The 7,166-nt window shown below is 41.3% G+C and overlaps 1 protein-coding gene across 1 annotated transcript in view; it reads left to right on the forward strand.

The window, feature by feature from the left end:
• Positions 1 to 6,673: 6,673 nt before the first annotated feature.
• The window catches only part of FERMT1 (fermitin family member 1), a 32,493-nt gene continuing 32,000 nt past the window's right edge, over positions 6,674 to 7,166 (forward strand). Inside the window, exon 1 of the mRNA XM_014546474.1 lies at positions 6,674 to 6,796. The gene's annotated coding sequence lies outside the window, so the exon portion shown is untranslated. The remainder of the gene's footprint in view (positions 6,797 to 7,166) is intronic.

The raw sequence follows: 7,166 nt of genomic DNA on the forward strand, positions 1-7,166 counted from the left end.
TTGTTATTTTTCTATGGTGATCTTACATTTCACAATGCCGTACTTTGGGGTAGCTATTTCTTATTCACCGGGTGAATATTAAATGACTCTTTAAACTGGAGATTCATGTTCCTCATCTAGGTGGTTTTTCATATTTCTGTGATAATTTATTCCACTCTATTTTTGCTTTTCTCTTATATTGATCCTCTAGGTTTCTTAACTTTTTAACTCATTTTCTTCTATATTAAATTTTGCCTGTCAATTATATCTCAATAAAACTGGAAAATAATTGTTTTTAATTTTGCCTCACATAGTGGAAAATTTCTTCAATTGTTTGACAATGAGGAGTTGTTCTTTTTTTAAAAATTTGTTTGGGAATTCAGTGTCCAAGGTGTCACTGGTAAGCTTTGCTTTAGGGTATCTGGGTGGGGAGTTGGCCTTTATATAAAAGTTGCCTTTTCAAAGGAAAAATTTAACTTCTACAGAGTAGAGTCCTCTGGATTTTAGCTAGTTGGGTGGAGGCAGCTACACACTCACCCTACATGTGATTGGGGGGTGGGAGGATTGTGTTCTGCATAAAGACTCTCTATCCATTCCATTATTTTTGACAACACAGCTCACTTCCACTTTCTGTCTTACCTGGCATTTTCAAGTCCTGAGTTTCTTTGAGAATATTCTGGAAAGCCTCAGTTACATCCCCATTTTCACATACTCCTAGACTATGAATTTCACTGTCCTGCTTCATTACTAACCACTCCTTGTTCAATTTTCTAGCTTCTAGAAAATTCTTGAAATCTCTAATGGCTGATGGCCTTTCTCCTGTTACCTTTGTCATTGCAAGTTTATACACTTTTATTCCTATACTATTATTTTTATCAGGAACTCAATTAGAGAGAAGAGGTAAATATGAGTAGCTGGCCAACAATCTTTAACCAAAAATCAATAGACTAAGTTAGATTTAGAAAAATAAAGGATTATAACCATTATCACTCTCAGCATTCTGGATTTTTTAGAAGGAAGTCACTTAACATGTTCTTTTTTCCCACTAACCTGGGTATAGACTGTCACATTTCCCTGTGGTGCATTTTGAGAAAGTAAATAAATTCCTATGGGTTACTCTCCCTTACCTGTGAGCAAAATAGGAGGACAGGTGAGCACAGTTCTACCTCCCTGTCATGAGATGCAACATTCTAGGAGTCTCTAATTCCTCCTCTCTATCAGATGAGATTACTCCCTCTCTTTCTTATGTATTTATTACCCTAGTATTTCCTGAACATTTGCCATGTGTCGGGCTCTGTCCTCAGAGCTTTACAAACATTGTCTCATTTCACAGAACCTTATGAGGTGGGTGTTATTATTCCTACTTTATAGAACCAAAACCAAACTAAAACATGCCCAAGCCCTCTGATCTATTAAGTGTCAGCAGTAGCAGCAGGTGAACACAGATTCATCAATCTCCAAACTTAAATATCATGTTATGTAGTCATTGCCAGAGGTAAGAATAGCAGACATGGTGCCCATCCAGTTTGAAAAATGTGGGTTACAAGAACAATCGGCTATACATGGTCTTCCCTCCCTCCACTCATTGGAAGGTCATGGCTGGCTCCAATCCTCTGTACCTTCTTGGTGAGCTGCTTCAGGGTTAGGACGTGCTCCTATTCCCTTCCTTCCTCTTCCTCCCTCCTTCCCAACCTCCTGTTTTAAATAATTTTAAACTTACAGAAAAATTGCAAAAATCATACACAAAAAATCTACACCCAGCTTCCTCTTGTTAACATCATACATAACCACAATACAATGATAGAAACCAGGAAATTAGTGTTAATACAATACTGTTAACTAATTTACTGCCTTATTCAAATTTCACAGGCTTTCCCACTGAAGTCCTTTCTCTGTTCCAGTATTCAGTCCAGGATCTCACATGGCATTTAGTTGTCATGTCTCTTTAGTCTCCTCTGATCTGAGACAGTACCTCAGTTTTTCTGTCTCTCATGACCTTGACACTTCAGATGAGTATTAGCAATTTATTTTGTAGAACTAGAGGCCCGGTGCACGGATTCGTGCACATTGAAAGGAAATTAATTAGAAGAAATACTTTAGAGGCTGGGGAGGGACCACAGTAGGGCTCCAGGGCATGTTGGGCTCGTCTCGCCCAGTCCTGATAGACCAAACCCCAGCAGCAAGCTAACCTACCAGAGTGTCTGACCCCTGGTGGTCAGTGTGCATCATAGCGACTGATTGAACAGTCAAACGATCAGTCAGACACTTAGCATATTAGGCTTTTATTATATAGGATGTTCTCCAATATAGGTTTGTCTGATACTTGATTATGATTAAATTGAGGTTTATGTAATTTGGGCAAGAACAACATGGAAGTGATGCTATTGCCCTTCTCAGTGCATCATATCAGGAGGTGTGTGAAGTCAATATGCATTATTCCAGATGATGTACGTTCATTTTGATCACTTGATTAAGGTGATATCTGCATTTTTCTCCACTCTCATGTTACTATCTTTCCCTGTGTAATTGACAAATACTTTGCAGGGAGATATTTTGAGGCTACAAATATGCTTTTTCTCATCATATTTTTACTCACTAATTTTAAAATTCATCAGTGATTCTTGCCTATGATTATTGGATAGAAACTTCAAGTACATCCTCTCTCCACATTTTGTTCACTTCCAAATTAAAGCTGTGCCTGAGTGTATCTGAGCGACAAAGTCTAGGAAGTAGGCCCGTGTCCTGGCTATAAGAAATCTTGGGAATTGGAGTTCTGATTTCAGACCGGGACTTTCCAAGGATAGTAGGAAGCCACAGATATGACTGACATCCACTACAATTGCCAAGATATTTTAAAATGAGAAAAGCAAAAGGCAAAACAGTATCTATAAAATACTATCACCTGCATAATTAGCCTATATGCATAAACTACCTCTCGGAGGTTCCAGAGGAAACTGGTGACAGCTTTCACCAAGAAAGGAAACTTTATAATCAAGAGAGGTGGGAGACTTGTCAGTGTATATATCCTATATCAGGTATAATCCTTTGTGCGCTTTGATGGAATTGGATGCAAAGGAAGGAGAGAGAAAGGGGGAAGAGAAGGACCATTTTTCTTGCTCCGCTCATTCTCAACGGAGACTCCAGCACCATGGCCTCCAGCAAGGCCTTCTTACTTTTCTTTGCTCTTCCTCTCCCTTCTTCATCTAGTGCGGATAGATACATAGGACACACCCTCTCCACCCTCGCAAGCAGGAAATTATAGAACTTGCCTGGGCATAGAAAGTGCTTGTTATCCACCCAGCTGGAAAGGAGGGTGTAGCTATAATAGGCACATTCTGCTTCTTTGCACTGAACGCAACATGTTCTCCATAAACACAAGTGTTGCCATTTCTTAGTTGCCAGACTTTCAGTATGTTTATAAGCTAAATACTCAATTTAAAAACTTACATCGGATAATGCTGCTTTGTCAAATAGTAACATCAATTAAAAAAAAAAAAAACACCTCCTCTTTTCTCCTCCCAGAAGCTTTTTCATTCTCTCTAACGTAGAATTTTTTAAATTCTGAGGGTGCGTCCAGTGGAAGTGGAAGGTGTTATAGGAAGGAAGTCGCTTGTGTTTAACAAGTTAAAGTAACTGGGACTTTCAGTCCCTCTACTTGTCTATTTCCCCTTTCTGTCCAGTGAATAAAGAACATGGCCATATCTCTTGTCCAGTCCAGTCTACTCACACCCCATATGATAATGCAAACATGACTAACTTATCTTCTGAGGATACCATCAAGTCAGTTTTTCAGGATATGGGTATCTGATAATAGTTATTGTTTTAATATTTGCACATGTAAAACTTTGAGGTCAAGAGATATAGCTCCTCTTTATCCTCCACCTCTGCTAACTGAGACGCAATAACTATCTGCTAACTAAAAAATACCTAACAGTTTTCTACAGGTTGTTACAGGCAACTATCAAGCTCTACGCCAACGCTTCAAATTCCATCTCAAAAATCACCTCCTTGCCCTGCTGGTGTGGCTCAGCAGTTGAGCATCGACCCAGGAACCAAGAGGTCACCGGTTTGAGTTGGGTCAGGGCACATACCCAGGTTGTGGGCTCAATCCCCAGTAGGGGTGTGTGCAGGAGGCAGCCAATCAGTCATGTTCCTCTTCCATCGATGTTTCTATTTCTCTATCCCTCTCCCCTCCTCTAAATAAATAAATAAATAAGGTTTATTTTTTTAATCACCTCCTTTTTGAAGTCTTTTGTCATACTCCTCACCACTCCGCACACCTGCAGAAAGAAGAGGGCCCTCCTCTGAATTCCGTAGCATCAGAGTTATGACCTGAAGATAAACTCTGTGCTAGTTCATCTGAATATTTTCGGTGCATATTATGGTGTCTATTTCACAGGAACATAATGGCTGAATGAACAAATAAGCTAATTCATTGTTTGATTTATATGTGTAGATTAATTAAATAACTGACTCAAAGTTGGGTCAGGGCACATACCCAGGTTGTGGGCTCAATCCCCAGTAGAGGTGTGGGCAGGAGGCAGCCAATCAATCATGTTCCTCTTCCATCGATGTTTCTATTTCTCTATCCCTCTCCCCTCCTCTAAATAAATAAATAAATAAGGTTTATTTTTTTAATCACCTCCTTTTTGAAGTCTTTTGTCATACTCCTCACCACTCCGCACACCTGCAGAAAGAAGAGGGCCCTCCTCTGAATTCTGTAGCATCAGAGTTATGACCTGAAGATAAACTCTGTGCTAGTTCATCTGAATATTTTCGGTGCATATTATGGTGTCTATTTCACAGGAACATAATGGCTGAATGAACAAATAAGCTAATTCATTGTTTGATTTATATGTGTAGATTAATTAAATAACTGACTCAAAGTGTTGGTTGTACTTGTTTTTTAAGAGGAAGAAAAGATGCGGATGGCTTGTTTATGTATATATGAAATTTTGAAGTCCAGAATACACTTCTTAATCCACTTCTAACCTGAGACCGTAGGAAATGGATGGGTTGTACCTGTTTCACAGGTAGTAAGTTTAAAAAAACAATCCAAGAACACACAATATGGATGAAACTCAAAAACATAACGTTGAACAAAAGAAACCAGACACAAAATAGTACACATCATCCGATTGCATTTATATATGGCACAAAGACTGGCAAAACCCTTCTAGGGAGTTAGAAGTCCAGATGATGGTTACTCTTGGTGGGGGATGGCAGTAACTGGAAGAGGAACTAGGAGACTTCTGGGGACTGGTAATGTCCTGTGTCTTGATCTGGACACTCAATACACAGTTTGTGAAAATTCATCAGCTGTATATTCATGATTTGTGCTCTTTCATAAATAAATATCTATAATAATAAAAGCAAATTATGTTAATTAGACCAGACAGCCAAACGACCTTTCAGACATCATTCCAGACAACCTTCTGGACAAAGCCGTGGTGGCGGGGGCTGAGGTAGAGGTGATTAGGGGCGATGAGACAGGCAGGCAGGCAAGTGGTTGGGGGCGATGAGGCAGGCAGGCAGAGTGGTTAGGGGTGATCCAGGCAGGCAGATGAGTGGTTAGTGGTGATCATGCAGGCAGGCGAGCAGTTAGAAGCCAGCAGTCCCAGATTGCAAGAGGGATGTCTGACTGCCGGACATCCCCTAAGGGGTCCCAGATTGAAAGAGGGTGCAGGTCGGGCTGAGGGACTCTCCCTCCTGTGCACGAATTTCATGCACTGGGCCTCTAGTATAATATATAATGAATACATATATTTCAATTAAACACTTTAAAAACAATACACAAATTTGTTCATTATATGAAAATTCATCAGCTGTATATTCATAATATGTGCTCTTTCACATATATAATTATATATAATACCCAGATATTTTCAACTAAAATGAGAAACCAATTTGATGTAAATAAAGCCATTACTACTTCAAGACCACGCATAAGATCTTGAAGACAGTCCATGGGATATTCAGCCATGAGCAGTCTCCAGAAACTAAACCTTTAGACTCTTTATGCTCAAGATAAGAGCGTATTTGTTACGTCGGTGTTGGGCATGTAGAGACTGGGACCAGATGACAGTTGTGGGACCAGATGACAATTGACCCCATTCCCAGAGTTGAGAATTTTCCACCAAATTAGGAAATTCAGTTCTAAGATTTTCATTATGTGCTGACAAGTGTTAAAATGACGTTGTAAAATACTTTCAAAACTACAACAATGACTAAATATGATGATGTACAGGCAAAAATAAGGATTCCAATTCTAAATTTCACCACATTTTAAGATTTTCATTATGTGCTGACAAGTGTTCAAATGACCTTGTAAAATACTTTCAAAACTACAATGACTAAATATGATGATGTACAAGCAAAAATAAGGATTCCAATTCTAAATTTCACCACATTTTAAATTCGTATTTACGTTGTCACAGGCTGTATGTACTTGATGCGAATCGCTAAAGCCTGTGTTATGCTGCATGAAATTCTCCATGGAATGGAGGCGCGTAGTCCATCCCTCCGCCCATTTTACAGATGAGTTCACTGTAATTTCCATGTCTGCTTTGTAAACAGTGTATCCTCTGAGCTCAGCTCAAGGCCTGGCCCAAAATAAACACTCAACAAATGTGTGTAATATGAACGAAGAAGGCGTGGAGAGGTTGTGTAAATTCCCCGAGGTCACCCACCCTTCACCGCTCCCTTGGGAAGTGAATCCGACAGGAAGGTGGCCAGCCGGGCTGGGTGGTGAATCTGGGGTGAGCCAGCCCAGACTTCCGCGTGGGGCGTGCCCTTAGGGTGCCCGGGGTCTTCCATGGTGCGTATTCTGGGCGCCTCACCCTCCTGGGGGGGTTACATCACCCACCCTCTTACTCACAGACGGACCGCTTTCGTTTCTCCCACCCGGCGATCACGGGCCTCCAGGCTCTGTAAAGGGGAGTTTCTAGCCCGGAGCTGGGAGTCTCTGGGCCGGGGCGTTCCCCGCGTGTGAGCCATGGCTGTACCTGGAGGGCAGGGGGAAAGGAGCCGGCCTTTAATAACCTGTGCTCGTCCGGAGGGCGCCCGGGGAACCTGGAAAACTGAAGGCGCTCTCAGGTAGCAAGATCGGAGCAGGGAGTGAGCGTGTGTCCCAGGTCCCCCTCTCCTCCCCACGCCCCCGCCCCCCCGCCGCGTAGCAGCCCTTGGAG

This window comes from Myotis brandtii, unplaced genomic scaffold, assembly GCF_000412655.1.
Source record: "Myotis brandtii unplaced genomic scaffold, ASM41265v1 scaffold45, whole genome shotgun sequence".
Lineage (NCBI taxonomy): Eukaryota > Metazoa > Chordata > Mammalia > Chiroptera > Vespertilionidae > Myotis > Myotis brandtii.